The following is a 17,584-nucleotide window of genomic DNA, read 5'->3' as shown; positions in this document are numbered from 1 at the left end:
TTACTCAATCTTTTAAAATCATAACGGTACATTTTACTGCTTCCTGCAGAAAGATGTTTTCCTGCCACACATTGATACTCATTCTTTGTTTCGCTGTCTCCCCACCTACACGAGGGTCAAGCTGCTTTATGACCCATGATACTGCAGTGCCCTTGAGCAAGGTATTTATGAAGGGCCTTCATGAAAACCTAGTTGTTTAAGTAGTTGAGAAATCCACAAACCTTAAAAGGATAATTTATCCAAAAAGAAAAATTCTGTCATTAATGTATGTAATTTGAAACCCCTATGATTTTCTTTCTTCCATTTAACGTAACAGGAGAGATTATTTTCTCATAAAATCTCATGTGCTCATTGAAGCCTGAAACTTTTTTCTATTTCCCAATGTGTTGAGTTATCGTAAGGCACCAAGTTTGAATAAACGCATGTATGAATGAGATTTTGGAGCTTATTTTTATGTGCCCATCTATGTATTATGCTTTTTATATGAAAAAAGTGCAGCTTGAACATTCTGTACAATATCTCAACTGAAGAAAGTCAAGCCCCTTTCACACAGCGCGTTGATCCCGGGAAATTGCTGGGAAATTGCTAGAACAAGTCTGTGTGAACTCAAACACGATCCGGGATTGAAGCCGGGTTGGGACATTGGTCAGTTCCCGGAACACGCGCTGTGTGAACAAAAGCCGTAATCAATGCCGTGTCGTAATGATGACGCTGAAGCCGGGACCATTCGCCAGCTAGTGAAACGGTACGTAATTCGCTAGTTTATGATCGAATCAAAGAAAAAATGCTCAAGCGTGGTTTCTCGAGAGAGAAATCGCAGCTCATAACAAATTTAAGATGCTACTGAGACCATTAAATGTCACATCGATGTCATGTGTCTTTACGGGATTTTTACGGGTTGTGTGTGAACGCACTCTCTGATTCCGGAAAATCACTGGCAGTGTGAATGAACAAAGTCAAACGAACCCGGTTCAAATCCCGGGTCACTTTATCCGTGTATTTTCCGGAATCTCTGTGTGAAAGGGGCTTCAGACACACAGGAACAACATGAGAAAGAATAGTACATGATGACAAAATTTTGGCTGAACTCTCCAGACTTCAGAAATGTGCACTTAATTTGTACTTTATTTTACGGGGTGTTCAAATGAGCCGTTTTATTGGTTGGCGCCTAGCCAATGAAATGGGACTTCTGTTGTAATTGATGATGTCACGCAAACCCGCGTCCTCAGGGACGATCTGAAACTAAACTGGTTAATGGACCAACAGTTATAAAAAAAAAAAAAATACAATTTGTTATTATTAATAAAACTGCAGGCAGCAGGTTTATTTGCACTAAACACATATTTGCTTTTCTTTCGTCATATTCTGGGCTCATCGGCTTTTCTGTACATAGTAGGCTCTGCTTAATTAGTATGGTGTTAACTGAGTTTGATCATATAATTTATTACTTTTAATATCAGTCTAACACACGGGTTTCGTGACATCATCAATTACAACAGAAGTCCCATTTCATTGGCTAGGCGCCAACCAATAAAACGGCTCCTTTGAACACCCCCACTCCCGCCGCACGGAGATAATTGAAGCCCAATAGAAGCACTCACTTCCTGATAGCCAAGTGTACTGCGCAGGCTCAAACTAAGCTTGACGACGTAGATGTGACGTGAGCAACTGTTCTGACCTTCTAGTAGCTGTGCCGAGACAAATCTGAATTGATATCTGAAACAAATCTGTTGTTGAAATATTTTGTCCCGTTGCTTTTATGGGCTTCTGCCTTGACTTTATGCCTCCATGTCCACCCGATTGCCTCATAGACAGTAAAAGATTGCCTATGAGCTTCTCCTTCTGTCTATACGGTAATTTCTCTACTGTGCGACAGAGAGTCGCGTGGTTATGACGCAATCGTTAGCCTATTTTTACAAAAAAAACGGCTTCTACGGGGCCATAACGTAAGATACAAAGTAATGGAGCCCTTTTATACATTGTCGTGTTTCTTTAGAAATAAATAATGGACAAATGGAGTCTTTGGACGCCTCAGATGTAAAGTTATTCGCTGTCAAAGTGACGCCAAAATGAATGGGAGTCAATGGAATGCTAACAGCAGGTGATGGTCTGCTACAATGCCAGCCCCCGAGCGAAGCTCCAGTTTCCGGCTGATGGATTACCCCCTTGAGTTGCAAGTGCACAAGTTAGTTTTGCATCTAATATATCGCGAAAAGAGTAGCAAAAGTCAAGGTGTGAAATTTGAAATTGCAGTGACAGATTTGAGAAGTTGCAAGTGCCTACTTGAGGTTGTACTGCGAGTGTGAATGTAAGAATAAGTGCAAATATATGTTACAAGTTTGTGTCTGTCATTCTATTTTTGTAAATGGCATTTTACACATTTGTGACTGCTTGTCTGCAGCTTCAAATTCAGAATACAGGTTTGTGACTATTGTCTGCGAGTGCAAATTTCAACATTCAACTTCAGATTTTTATTTTACAGGTTTTCACATTGGAGCTATGAGTGTACATTTTAGCGTACAAGTACTCAAATTCACATCTGCGTGCTCTCGAGTTTTGCTACTCTTTTACCTTCATAAGGCATGCTTCAGTGTTTTATCAAACATCAAGCTCCACAACTGAGACAACATGACAGTACATGAGAGCATAAGAGTCAGCAGAGGAGCAGGTACAGGCCCACATGGAATCTGTGCCTTGCATGCTCATTTATGAAATATTTTTGCCAATGCTTTCATCTGCCATTTAGAATGTACTGCTCTATTTAAAACATTTACCAATGTTTTAAATTAACTACCGTTAACATTTTTGGGGTAAGAGTTTTGTAATGTTTTTGAAAGAAGTCTTTATATATTAATATATTAATTTGTATTATTAATATATTTATTATGAATTGTTTCCTATAATGGCAAAACTGAATTTTCAGCATCATTACTCCAGTATTTAGTGTCGCATGATCCTTAAATCATTCTAATATGCTGCACAAGAAACATTTCTTTTTATCAATGTTGAAAACAGCTGTGCTGCTTAATGTTTTTGTGGAAACTGTGATACATTTTTTCCAGGATTCTTCGAAAGTAAGTTCAAAAGAACAGCATTTATATGAAATTGAAATCTTTTGTAACAATGTAAATGTCCTTACTGTCTCTTTTTGTGTATATTAAAAAAATGTGATGTTTATTTGAAAAATTACGTTTATTTATTTATTAGTTAATTGTGTTTTTCTTATTTAATTTACATTTTTAAAATGTTTTTTTTATATCACATCTACATTTTGCCATCAAGCCTACTACATAGGACAAGCGGTTTGGAAAATGGATGGATGAATCTACATTTTGACTTACCGGTATGTGCTTTTGAATGTCTTGGAGGCAGATATGTGCAAAAGCTGTGTCCAATGCTGAAGAGAGTGACAGTATATGACAACAGGTTCGCCCCTCTGCTTTATCTTCTCTGCGTAGCTGAGATGAGGAAATGCCTTTTGAGATAGGTTGAGTGGTTGTTCAGGGAGAGCTCCATCGGCTATATCTGTGCCGTAGTGATGCCTTTCAATCATCCTTTTTATTATAGGATTCAAACTAATCATTTCTTTCACTTTCACATATCACACTGATGAATGTAAAGTGTTTTCTGAGTGGGCTTTATTGTCTCTCCCTTCACCCTGACACACAGAGCTGATTTGTGATAAGATTTGTGATAACTATGTTGCTCTCTTCTACGTTTCTCTTTCTCGTGGCTTGGTTTCAGGTATAATTAAGTCATTCACTGTCATCAGATTGGCAGTCATGTTATGCTACACCCCCAGCTCTGTGCCATTCTCACCTGTGCTGCTCACAAATTTGAAGCAGCTCTTTGGCTAATGAAATGTCACTGGGATTGCAGCATCTTAAAACCACATTAATTTATTACATCGCTCCTCCCTACACTAATCTTTTATTTGTGAAACATGCCCTTGATTATGAGCGTTGCTACTGGAGCACAGCCCTGCACAATCTTCAATATGATCATTTTCTAATCTTCCTTTGCATATTGACCGTTGTCGACGTCGCACCGCTCTCTCACGATTCCCTGCCGGAGCGATGAGTCACAGCCATCCATACGCTGTTACGCATACCATCCCAACCACTCTGTCACACACTCACCGCTGCTGCTGGTTTGATGGTGCAGTGATGGAGAAATGAGAGCTGGGTTTCTTTGAAAGGTCATTTAAGATCTCTGTGGGGTTTTGTGTGCTTTTGCATGTGCAAACTGCAGTCAGTGGAAAACTGCATAATGAGGGGGTAGATGGAGTTTGTCCTGTTCCTGCCTGATGATGCAGAGCTGTTACAGGCTGACATAAGGGTCTCCATTGCTGTCAAACACTCAGCCAATCAGCACACTTTCTACAAGCTAAGGGATTTAAGCCAATCAATTAGCACCCTGCATGAACTATAGACTGAGATGAGAGGAGATTGTGTAGGGGTGGGATAGGGCAAAGGATGTGTAGAGGGATGAATCGGTTAAAATAATATACAGACAAAATTGTGTTGTGTGGTTGTATGATAATCTGAGAATAGCCTTAAGTCTGTTTAATATAAATGGAGAAAGCCAAGGAATGTGGAGGAAACAGTGAAATAAATGTGGAGAAGAGTCATGTAGAGGGAGGGTAGAGTTGAGAGAGTGTTCACTGTTGGTACTGGGAATCCTACAGTGCTGATAGTCATGCTTTGTTTAGTTTCTTTATCAATATTGAATTAGTCAGTGGAGAGTGGAACATGGCTCTCACTGGGACCTTGACACTGTGCAGAGGTTGTTTTGTGCGCTTGTGCTTGTGTGTGTGTGTGAAGGAGAGACGAGTTGAGTGCTGTTTAACTATACATGTCATATTTGTAATTGTTTGGTTTAAATGTTGTTGTTTTTGTGGTTGGGTCAATGACATCCCTCTTGTTTAACATCAGATTGTCAATAGTCCATGTCCATGTTGGAAATGGGCAGAACTACATATTCTATTTAAATCAACTACAGTTTGTTGGATTATCTGAATGACAAGCCAACTAATCTGGTCTGGTTTTAGGTTTGCCTGTGCTCTGACTTGTTTATTTGGGTGAAAGTTTACATACAACAGCTAAATTCATCATTTCACCAACTAAAGTTTTATCAGAAAAATAACTATAAAGAAATTCTGGAAACTAGCGCGATCGCAAAACGAACATGATAAAATCGGCAGTTTGTTGACATTTTTGTTGTTACCTAAAGATTTAAAACCCAAGCATCAATGTTTTACCTATGACCATAATACATTTGTTAAGATTGCACTTTAGTCACACAGAAATAAAGTGGTATTTACCATTATTTCACCAAAGAAAGAGGACACATACTTATACAGTCACGTCTGTTTCTGTTTATTTGTAGTCACAGGACAGTAATGTGTTTACATCACATTTAGAAAGAACGATCATTTCTACAAATGTTCCACAAAAAATACGACCTGAGAAACTTTACCACTCTCTCCAGTGACAGTCCCAATACAGTTATATTTTCAGTCAAAGAAACAGAGGAAGCTCCCGAAAAACCGTACTTGCTTTATTTTATGACATATGCGGGGCTAAATATGGATATTAGACAGTCCGTTATAAAGAGACGAGACATACTGACAAATAAAATAAATACACGATTGTGATAGCCTATATAATTTGTCTGATTTCTTCAAGCGGTCGTATTTACCGCTATGGTTAGCGCGCATAGTCTTTTGCATCACATTTAAATTTTTCTGCCTTATATGGTAATCCGAATCCACATCGGATCACAAACAGAAGGTATTCAAACACTCGCTGCTGTCTGAAGCCACTTCTCAAGCCCGAGCTGGCCCGCTTTGGACCAAGGTATTTGGTGGGCCAAAAACCCTGGCCGTTGGCCCCAACGAGGCCCGTTCAAACTCCGGAAGTGACAGTGGAAATGCGATTGGCCCTGTCATGCTTTAGCACGCCCGCTTTTTTTTTTGCCCGACAGTGGAAACGTGGCTTGTGTGACCCATCTTTACCCCCGTGTGAAGGCGTGTTAGTAGTTGACATCCTAGTTAAGGTTCCCTCTAGTGGTCCTCTGAGAGATCTTCTGTCTTTCTGAGATTCATTAAACATTAAACTCTCAATCTGCATCAGCAAGAACAAAGGCTTCTTCCTGTGTACTTCCTCTGTTGTCTTCTGACTGCCCTCCTTTCTCTCTCTCTCTCTCTCTCTCTCTCTCTCTCTCTCTCTCTCTCTCTCTCTCTCTCTCTCTCTCTCTCTCTCTCTCTCTCTCTCTCTCTCTCTCTCTCTCTCTCTCTCTCTCTCTCTCTCTCTCTGCACACACACACACACACACTTTTTTTCACAGTATCACTCTCTCCACGTGTCCTTGTTTTCTCTCTTGGCCTCCTGTCGTGCATTACCAGCCAAAGAATAAAGCTCCAGCAGAAATGCACTCATTGACAGCAGATGCATGCTGGTTGTTGTCAAGATCACAATGAGGTCTAGTTGTTTTCAGTGGCCAGATCTGACTCTAAATCATTCTTTCATAAATAATTTCATAATTGTATTTATGTTCATAAAGTTTATGTATAAATTCCATTTTGTTATGTGAGAGACGAGTGGGTCACTTAGCACTTCCTGTGTTAATGTGTGTATTTATGGGTCAGGATGGTTGACTAGTCATCTAACAACCAAACAGTTTTTGCTTAATAATACTTAACTCCTATATTATGATTTTTGTTTCCAAACAGAAACTGTTGTACTATGTAAAGGGGTGTAACAGTTCAAATTACTCATGGTTCGGTTTTAAATCATGGCTTTAGGGTTTCGGTAAGGTTTGTTATCTGCGTTGTTCAGAGAAAAGAGGACTACTGTCAAATAAAAATAAAGAAAATAATGGAGCAAAGATACAAATAAAATAAACAGTGCTTTTCAGGTTTTTCTGGTATCTAACAGTAGTTTTCAGAAATTGAATTTTTTAAAGCTGCTGTCCGCAACTTTTTTCAAGTTAAAAATAATCCAAAATAATTATTTAAAAAAAAAAAACATATTCAGCCAGTGTTCAAAACTATCTGCTTGCCGTAGCTCGATTCAAAATGGTTAGCTTGTAATAATGATTTTATTTCCAGTGGTACTGGTGGATTTCCGCGGGAAATTCGAGCATGTCTTTGCGTCATTACGTCACATCCGTACACATAAAGAAGGAGTCTCGGCTAGCTATACTGCGCGTGTGGATGTTGACGTTGGGGAGAGTAGAGATGCCTTTTCTCGCAGCACTTTACATAATTGAACTTATGGCGGATCCAGAAAGATCCAAACGACAATCATCAGTGTCAACTGGAGATTCGCCAGTTATAAAACCCAAAAGACTTCGTACTTCGGATTTAAAGTGGCTAGAGAAAGACAACCGTCTCATGTGAACAAGGAACATAGGCAGGGCGTTTGGTGCGTGAACTCCGTGTTTTGAAGGGGTTCAAAACGGAAGAAGAGACGCTTTTTTCTGCTGGACAAGTAAGACATTTCAATAGTTCAATCGTGTAACAGCACCACAATTGTTTGCTTAATTCACACAGTTATGGAGTTTCCTTTGTTGTGCCTTTCTCGTTTAGCTATTATGGAGAATATGAATTCTAAACTACAGGTAACCATAAAACACATTAAATGTAGTCACGCAAAGCTGATGTTGTTAACATTAACAATTTGAGAACAAAGTATAATTTGCACGGTTCGACATAAGCGATCGTTAGATTTAATCAGCGCGATTTACTGCAGTGCAATCAATGCATTTTCCCCGTAGTTGATCTGAACAAAAGTGAATGTTACTTACTTGTTCAGATGACATTTTCCGGTGAAAATTTTTATGTTGGTCATCCTGTACTTCCAAAAAGTAGAATGTGTGATTCTGAATGCCAGCAACGTTATCCAGACCGGCGCTGTGACCGACAGCCGCGGCGCGCACTCTCCTCACAACATTGTGTTCATCCGCGCTGTTTCATGCCGATGTACAACTCACGTAAAATTAATAATTCCGCGAATGACTGCAATTGCAGACTTTAAACAGAGATGGCGACAAAGAGGAAAAGCTACGGACTGCAGCTTTAAGTAATCAAATTTAATATAACATTGAATTAAATTCTTCACTGTATAAATGTACAAAAGCTATTCAGATTTTCTTGTCTTTTGTTCGTTGATTATCATTAAAAACATGCAGAACTCAATGCCTGTGTGCTCGCTTCAATACAAATCTTCTCACAGCGTGCGCGAGTTCTCTTTCGTGTCTTCTTGTGCTTGAATGTTTAAATTGGCAAGGCTTAAAAAGTTTAAACACAGATAGAAATGTGTGCTCAAATCTCAAATAGATTGGAATTATTCAAATCTCCCATTAGAGTAATTGAAAGGCTTTACTTTTTAACCTTTTTTCTTTAAAGGTTTTTTTTTCCTGGACCTCTCTCCTATCTGTGTATAAGTGGATGGTCTGTAATTGGTTAAGGGATGTGTTCTTATCTCTGCATGGTTTGTCAATACATGTGCATCAGCACACACAAAACGATTCAATGGTGTTTAGATCATAGTCTTGGAGAGAAAAGTGAACCATCTGAGACAGACACCTCACAAATGAGAGAGAGCAAATATTGACTGCAAAAGTGACGTAACTGCGCGGGAGTCATCTATCAAAACCTCACCGCATGTCCTCTCTGTCCTCATTACAGGTGTCTGAACACACGCTGAGATTCACACACTTCCACCAAGGATAAATCAACTTACACTGACTGATTTAACAAGCTCTCTTATGACCAGCTGCAGCTGAGAAAAGTAAGTGTTGTTTTCGTTGCTTGTTCTTTGACCTGATCACTAAAATAATCCAGAATTTACTTCTTTTTTGGAATGTTCTAAAGACATAAAACATTTCATGTTTTAAAGACATAAAAACCACCAGCTATGGATAGTTGGCCTATGTTTGTTAATTAATTTATTCATTTTATTTTATGAATGGGATGGTTTCCTATGGTTCAACAATATGGATGACCCTGTATGATAAGAACTTAATATTCTGTGACATATTGGACATTGTTCTTGGATTTCTGCTAATAAAATCTATCACATGGTAAGTTATCAGCTAACAAATATTATATAAAAAATTTGTGATCATCTTAAAAGTTCAAATGGTTTGAAAATTATAAATATTTATTTTAAGATTTCATAATTTAATTATAATATTTCCAGGTATTGGTGCAAATGAGAACTTTTTGTGTGTGTGTGTGAAAAACTTTTTTTTTTTTGTTGCTCTTTCTTTTTTTTTTCATCATTGTTTCACCCCAGACTTTAAATGGATTTTTCCTGTTATACAAATCTGATGCAGAAGAGTTTTTTTTTTTTTTTTTTTTTTAGAGAGAGATTCTTTTTATTGTCATTGTACAAAAATACAACAAAATTGTTTCGTTATATTAACGTATACAGTTAATAATTTCGTTGTATTTTTGTACAATGACAATAAAAAGAATCTCTAAAAATCTCACAAAAAAAATCTTTAAAAAAGTAATAGTGTGAATTGTGTATAGCACTCATTTTTTATCAAATGTATCATTATTCATTAGCACCCCTTATCAAAATGGTCTTCATCTCTCACTTCCGAGCAGCTTGTCGGCATGGTAACAGTCTTAATTCCACTACAGTGAATGAAACTCACTCAAGTGTTTGCTGCCAGTCCTGCAGAGCAGCTATCCAAACCTCACTGTGACTGATCTGCAGAAACACTTAACGCTTACACGGAGGGCTCAGAAAGTCACATTTCACTTAGCCAAACTAGGCTTTTCTTTAAATCTACTTAGTGTGCGTGTGTTTGAATTGTGTACTCAGTGCACTTCTTGAGCTGATCAAATTTAAATGTAATTGACCCCAGAACCAAGAGGAGTTTTTGTGTGTCTGAAAGCACATGCACACTTCCAGGGCAGGTTATGGGCCAGACCTCCATAGAGAATACAAGCTCTCCAGGTCTTATATGTCATCCTCTAGCATAGGGATGTGCAATATCGCGATTTTAGATTGTGAACAATTAAAATGTCTCCACAATCTGCTTTTGAAGAAATATTGTAGTATTGTGTTACAGTGCACATTCTGTCAGTTGCAGTTGTGGTGAGGAGCCCCTGTCCCAACTGTAATTGAGGCGACGTACATTTACATCACGTTTACGTTCACGTGACATTGCAGTTCTTCGCAATCACGAAAAATGTATTATTTGCATGCTTTGTAAAGCCTGCCAGTTAAACATTTTATAAGCACATCACACGCACACTAAAAGCCTGTCAAAAAACAAGTTATTTTTCTCGTCTTATAATATGGCCTAATAAACGTGCTGTCGCTTGTCATTAATGTTAATCAAAATAAATCACTTATTGCTTATCACTGAAAACCTTCAGTAGCTTTAATGAGAATCAATATTTATTTATACAGTGAAGTCTACAGTATGTAGTGTTTTATTTTTACGGTTGTTTATTCAATTTCTTTCTTGAATGCATGTTAAATACTGTAGCCGTAAAAAAATTAAAGCACTGTTTATTTCATTTGTATATTATATTGTATTTGTCCTATTATTTGTAATTAGTTTTTTTGTTCTTATTTTTAATGGTAAATGGTAAATGGACTGCATTTATATAGCGCTTTCACAGACCCAATGGCCACCAAAGCGCTTTACATTTTGCCTCACATTCACCCTTCACTCACTCATTCATACACCGACAGCAGTGTCAGCCATACAAGGCGCCATCCAGCTCGTCGGGAGCAGCTGGGGTTAGGTGTCTTGCTCATGGACACCTCGACACTTGGTCAGGTGGAACCGGGGATTGAACCACCAACCTTCTGGTTTGTAGACAACCTACATGAACCACTGCCGCCCTTTATTAACTTTAATAACAAAGTTAAAATGATGAAATAAAGATTTTCATCCTCACCCAGCCCTACTTTGGTCATTCTTTTTTCTTTTATATTTTTTGTTACCTTGTAAGGCAAAATGTTTTAAATAGGCAAATTAGTTTTGCTGTATGCTAAGAAGTGACTTAAGAAGAATCGTAATAAAATTGTGAATCGTGATCTTCCTAAAAGAAATCATGATATTTTTTCCAATATTGCAGACCCCTGCTCTTGCACATCTCTGTCAGTGAGAATATGCAGCTGGCTCAGCTATGTGCATGCCCGAGGTCTGCGTTTTATAAGAGAGACACAAAAAGACTATCTTGATTTGATATTGTTTGCTCAGTTGAGATTGTATCAGTGTGCTTATATTTGTCAACCTGTGTCATCAGCTGCCTCTCTGTTCCTAGATCTTATTCACTCCGCTTCAGTTTTTTTTTTTTTTTTTTTTTTTGTCTTTGACAACCTGTGGTTATTAACTTTGGATCTCAAATAATAAGAAAGACTTTGTTACTGAATGAGTAGAATGAAAGCTGACTGCTGTTGTTTGTAATATACTTTTGTCTCTTTGTCTATACTATGAGTAATGCCAATAACCCATCCACTGAATGGAGTATGTATCAACTTTCGACTTGATTGACGAGAGAGAGAGAGAGAGAGAGAGAGAGAGAGAGAGAGAGAGAGAGAGAGAGAGAGAGAGAGAGAGAGAGAGAGAGAGAGAGAGAGAGAGAGAGAGAGAGAGAGAGAGAGAGAGAGAGAGAGAGAGAGAGAGAGAGAGAGAGAGAGAGAGAGGAGAGCATTACTGTATAGAATTAGGTGTATTGTGCAACGGGCACTCTGTGCTCCTCATCCCCCTATGAACTCTGCTTAAACAGAATATGAGCTGAATTGCTTAGCGCAGCTGTCACTGTAATGACATGGGCCGTCGTGATCGATGACTCTCTTACCCAATTGGAGAGCTGTCATTTTCCCCCCTCCCCTGGTTTTGATTTGATTTAAGTTTAGACTGTAGAAGTTGAGCCTGAGGGGATGAGGGGAGTTTTATCTCACTGCGATCGATGTAGAACTGGGTAAAAATGGATATATTTGTAAATACAATCTTCATTTAAATTATCTGATCTGATACTGATTCTTAATATTCCCAATGCCTTTTTATTCTGGATTCATGAAAATGTCCACTTTTTAGTATTTTTTTTCCTCTGTATTTTGCTTTGTAATAAATTTGAACATTTCCAATTTGGGATCCAAAAATGATTAGACATTTAAATGATGGTTATTGTTGCTTATCGTTTTTCATTCTGGTTAATTGTTTGCAAGTGACTCTATGTAATGAAACTTTAGCCAAATAATCTATCACTTGCGCCAATTGTGAAAATAGCTGATTGACGTCAGAAGTGTTGTAATCACAAAATACAATAATTTCATATTTCAGCAAGTTGTCAGAGTTAATTCACCCAAAAATCACAATTCTGTCATTTACGCATCCTCATTGTTCCAAATCCATAAGACGTTTCATTCATCTATGAAACACAAATGAAGACATTTTTAATAAAACCTGAAAGATTTCTGCCCCTCCATTGAAAGTCCATTCTACGAAAAATTCATAAAGACAATGTAAAAGTAATGAAAGGAACATGAAAGCTCAAAAACCAATGAAGTGCGTTCTTGTACTTCCAAGCAGGTATGTTAGAGTTTGTTTTCCATTCATGATTTAGAGGTCGACCGATAGTGGATTTTGCCGATAACTAGGTTGGCCCATGCTGGCCAATAACAGATTACCCAACTGATAGTTTTTAAAATTGATACTGAATGAAAACAAACACAACACATAAAATAGTGTTGAACTTTATTACAAAAATAAAAGAAACACAGTACTGAACCATGAAAATGCACTGTACTTTTTAAATATAAAAAAAATATGAATGTATTAATTCTGCTGGAACAATCAGTTATCTGTGCCGATTAATCGGCAAAACCGATCAATCGGTCGACCTTTACAAGATGTGTGCTTATGTGTTGATCAATGTTTATATTTGAACAAGTCTAAATTAAATCTAGATAAATTAAATATCTTCATTTGGGTTTCAAAGATAAACGGAAGTCTTATGGGTTTGGAATGACATGAGGGTTGTTTTGGGTGAACTATCCCCTTTAGTTTTTCCATCATTACATTTTCATTAAAGTTTCGGGAGAAAGTATGTGGCCAACAGCTGCAACTTTGTTTTATTGTTTGAACTCTAGGTTAGCTGACTCCAATTAGCTTTTGCGAAAGTCATTACCCTAGAGATTCACATACTGTACTTATCCACACTGTACTCTGTGAATGTGTACATATAAAGAGAGGCATATTTTCATGCCTTCGAACAGTTTCATCTGTTTACGCAGACTTTTCAATTAATGTCTTGACTTAACTGAAGATCAGATCACATTTTATGACAAATTTATGCAGAAATCACATTTTGTGCACCCTTAAACTCTATCTACATATCCCTGTGGGTTACAACTGTAGAGATTTTCATAGGTATTCCTTTTGGGTGCATCAACATGCTCATTGTGTGTGTGTAGTGATCCTGCTGTTTTGCTGTTTGTGTTGGCTGTGTGTGGGTGTACAAATGTGTGTAAATGCAGGCATACTCTTGCAAGTGGGCATGCTAGTGTACTTGAATGATTGTCATTATTCTGCAGCCTCTATATTCTGAGTGTTTAAGAGAGCGAGAGATGGTATGAATGCTTCAGTGTCCTGCTCTGTGAAGTGACAATGCTTAACAAAAGCCTGCTCCCCTGTGTGTCCCCGTATATGTGTGTGTGGTCCCAGTTGTACCATCAGCTCTGCCAGGAAGAGAATCGTGGCCCCTGAACCTTACCCCCGCCCCCCTGTCTCCTCTCCTGTCGTCCTTCCAGCTCTGTGCCAATTAAGCAAGCACCTTACCAACTGAGCGTACCTCTGGAGATAACTTCCTCACCTAGACATTGAAACCCAGTGCGAGGGAAAGACGTTACCTCCTATTGAGGGCTCTGTCAGCAAAAGGTCCGTTAGTTTAATTTGTCTAATTCAGACCTCCCTGTAAGGAAAGATTCATTATTCTGAGGGGCCTTGCATGCACATCTCCTCAATTGTATAATGATGTCTGCCTGTATTTGTGTGGCGTGAGAGAAAGAGACATAGTTTAAAGGCAAGTTTGTGCTTGTGGGGTCCTCCAGGACTTTTGTGTGCATGGTGGGATTGATCACAGCATGAATGGAGGATACTGGCAAGCATCTTCCTTAGACAGATACAAAGTGAAAAGATAACTGCAGAGAAGTTGTGCCAAAGAAATTTTAATTGGAGCAGTGGATGTGGGAGGGTCCTAAACCCCGGGCCAGAGAAACAGAATGACAATACGGAGTAGAGAAAGAAAGCAAGGTCGCTCTCAGAATCAGATACACACGTACGCCCCCGTCGTTTTTTCTCACGCCTACTCACACAAATGAAGAGTTCACAGAGGCAGTGTTTGCCACTGATTGGCCAGCTGTGGCAGCATGCTATCATATTAAAGCCAAAGGGAGCTGCAAGTTTCAAACTACTTTTTTTTTTTGCACTGTATTATTGTAGCACCTTGAGTAGAGGATGTGGGCGGTTTGTGGAAGTGTAACTTGACAGCGAGAATGGATCAGTTGTCATTTTGCCTCTCTCAATGTCTTTGCACAGTGTGACCAATTAGAAAGCTCTAAATACCCATGTCATGATGACACTGGTGACAGAAGCTGGCCGTGATTGGCCACTGTGACATTGCTCAGAATATATAGATTTTTACCATTCCCTTCTCTATATATACTTTGCACAAATATGCTCTGCAACACACACCTTTCTGCAGTCTCTCCCTTCTCTCTTTAAAGCAGTTTAAGCATGTTATTGAATGCATTAGAGAAAAGAGTTACAATTGCATTCTATGACCAATGCAATTGAGGAGACAATCTTACATTTTAGGAGTCAGTGAATTTTTAAGAGCGAGTTTAATTCATTTGTTGCATTAACAGAAAATAGTGTTCTTCACCTCAACTCTGAAAGGATGAACGCAGTGGGCCGAAGTGTCAATATGAATCAAATATTTAATCATTAAAGATGCAATTCGAAGTATTTATGATTGTCATTGTCACTATGGTTACACTCATTACTCAAGGTTATAGAAAATTAGGGGAGGTTATTGACTTTTTACAGTACATGCGTCAGATTAAACCATTGTATCCGGGTTTTTTTTCAGTAACTTGTATGTTTTTATTACAAACCTAAAGCATAAAAAATTACCTGAAATCATAGCTGGCCAACTTAAAGCAACGTTCAAAGTGCATGCCACTGCACTTGCTGCAGATTAACTTCAATATTGAAATAAGCATGCAATGTATTTCATTACATTGACCATGTGTTTTTACTGTGTCTGGTTGTGTTTTTAATATGGAATTTAAAGTGGTCAGTTTTGTAAAGACGAGTTCTGTTCTTTTCAGTTGCAGTCTGTAGTTGTAGAAACCCGTTCTGTTCATGTTTGTGCACTCTTTCCAGGGTTTTTCGTTTTAATAATTTTATATAAATTTGTCATGCTGTACATTATAATGTTGTGAACCCTAAATTCAGTTAAAGCATTTGAAAAATATTCATTGTAAATAATTATGAACTAATTATCAGCCAGAATTTTTATTTTAGTGCTTCACTAAATATTTTTTTCCTAAATTGTTTTTATGATCATTAGTATCCTTACCAAATACTCAAGCTCATCCCTAGTATGTACAGAAGAATTTGAGTAAATACAGTCATCAATTCCAAACACTGGCAGTGTGAGCCTTGGAAAATCAAAAACGATCAGTTCTCTTTTCGTGACTATTTTGGGAAGTGCTTTTGTTACAGAAGTAGCAAGGCAGTAAGACCCCCTACTACATTTCAGCTGAGTGCCACCTTGACGATTGTAGGTAAGTGTGCTCCCTTCACTAGAGCTCCTTCAGGGGCTGCCTTTGATCAGAGCTTCCTGTGAACTCCTCAGCCCTGCCTGCTTTCACTCCAGGAGGACGGACATTGCTAAGGGACATTGCCATCAGCTCTCAAAATCTGCTGCCTCATCTGCACACCGCCAGACATCAGAAAGCATAAAGATAGGAGGAAATAGCATCCCACTCTTAGGGCTTTTCAAGATGACTGGTCTCCTCTGCTCAGATATGTACTTGGTTAAAATACACTTCCTTCGTTTTCTTCAAAGACATTTGAAGGTTATTTAAGAAGTTCTGGAAGTTTCTGACTGGAAGTGGGTAGAGAGGAACTTCTGTTGAGTGTGTTTTGACGGTGTGGTTTCAATTCATATTATTCAGTAGAGTTTCAGGGAAAGAGAACAACAAGCTCCTCGCTTTTATTTTAGGCAAGTACATTTTGGAAATGAGAAGTAAACAAGTTATTTTAGCGTATTAGACCACACTTTGCGTTAAAGAACAATCTGAGAGGTAATGGTACGCCAACATCAGCAATGATGTTGCTGCCAGGACGCATTGTTTTGAGCAACAACGTGAGGTGCATTAGCTAGTTTGTGCAATAGATTGTGATTAATTCCCTTTCTGCTCAGACTCATTGCACTTTTTTCACCGAAATACGTGAATATTGCATTACAAGTTACTCATGTTAAAGCAGGGCTTGACATTAACTTTTTTGCTCACCAGCCAATGTGGCTAGTGGTTTTCCAAAGTAACTAGTCACTCAGAATTTTCACTGGCCAGAATTTTGACATCGATACCATGGTAAAAAAAAAAAAAACCTGCCGTACGTACGTATACATGTGGGTGCTGTGTAATGGCAGATGAGGTCAAAAGTCTACCTCCGCAATCTCTGTCCTAAATCTGCCACCAGACCTGTGCTTTCAGGACAAACCTCAGGACGAGTTTTCTCTCTCTCATGCTTAGCAAGTGGAAACACGCTGTACTCCAAAGACTAGTGCTGTCTAAATACTCGCTTGTAAAACTCTGAACACATCATGCATACTAAACACACCACACACTTAAAAAAAAAATTTGTGGATTATTTAGTAAGCTGTCTCATAGTATATGTACTACTCACCTAGTCGACACATTGGAGTTCTAGAATCCACATTTTAAATAAAGCTGAAAATATGTTTGAAATTTGTTTTGAAATAATTTATAAATAAAGCTGATATTAAGTTTTAGGATTTAAAGTATTTAAGAATAAGCAAATTTGTGACATTGATCATGTAAAAAGGTCATATGCTCTTACTTCCAATGAAGCACAAGATGCTATTTGCAACTGCTATATTAAACATCTTGAAATATCATCTGTCATTATAGCAAAACAATTTATGTTGTTCGGAAGCCTGTGCAATGACGGTGGGCAGTGCTCGCTCGGGGTGGTGACTGAGTAGTTCTGACGTCACATTTTTACAGAAGTCACAACGGCTCGTGAAAAGGCACAGCTACTTATTTGTCTGTGGATTGTCTGTTTTGAAATTTATATGGTAGTTACATAGCCCCGGCCTAGACCTCTGTTATCATGAAAAAAGCCAGAAAATTTCAGTTTTGACAATATGGGACCTTTAAAGTAAAATTTAAGGATTTGTTTAATTAAACTTTTGTGTTTATGCTTATAATTATGTTCAGTTAGTGAGGCAAAATAGAAGCATATTCCCTAGTGGCTTTTGACTTTTGCACCTTACTATACATATAATTGA

At 38.2% G+C, this 17,584-nt stretch overlaps 1 protein-coding gene across 1 annotated transcript in view; it reads left to right on the top strand.

Annotated features, from left to right (window-relative positions):
- ndst2a (N-deacetylase/N-sulfotransferase (heparan glucosaminyl) 2a) overlaps positions 1–17,584 on the top strand; it is a 70,618-nt gene that overhangs the window by 24,837 nt on the left and 28,197 nt on the right. The window contains exon 2 of the mRNA XM_056256271.1: positions 8,693–8,795. The gene's annotated coding sequence lies outside the window, so the exon portion shown is untranslated. The remainder of the gene's footprint in view (positions 1–8,692; positions 8,796–17,584) is intronic.

Source organism: Rhinichthys klamathensis, unplaced genomic scaffold (assembly GCF_029890125.1).
Source record: "Rhinichthys klamathensis goyatoka isolate OS25496 unplaced genomic scaffold, OSU_Roscu_1.1 h1tg000126l_1, whole genome shotgun sequence".
NCBI lineage: Eukaryota > Metazoa > Chordata > Actinopteri > Cypriniformes > Leuciscidae > Rhinichthys > Rhinichthys klamathensis.
This window is presented reverse-complemented; position numbering and strand designations above follow the sequence as displayed.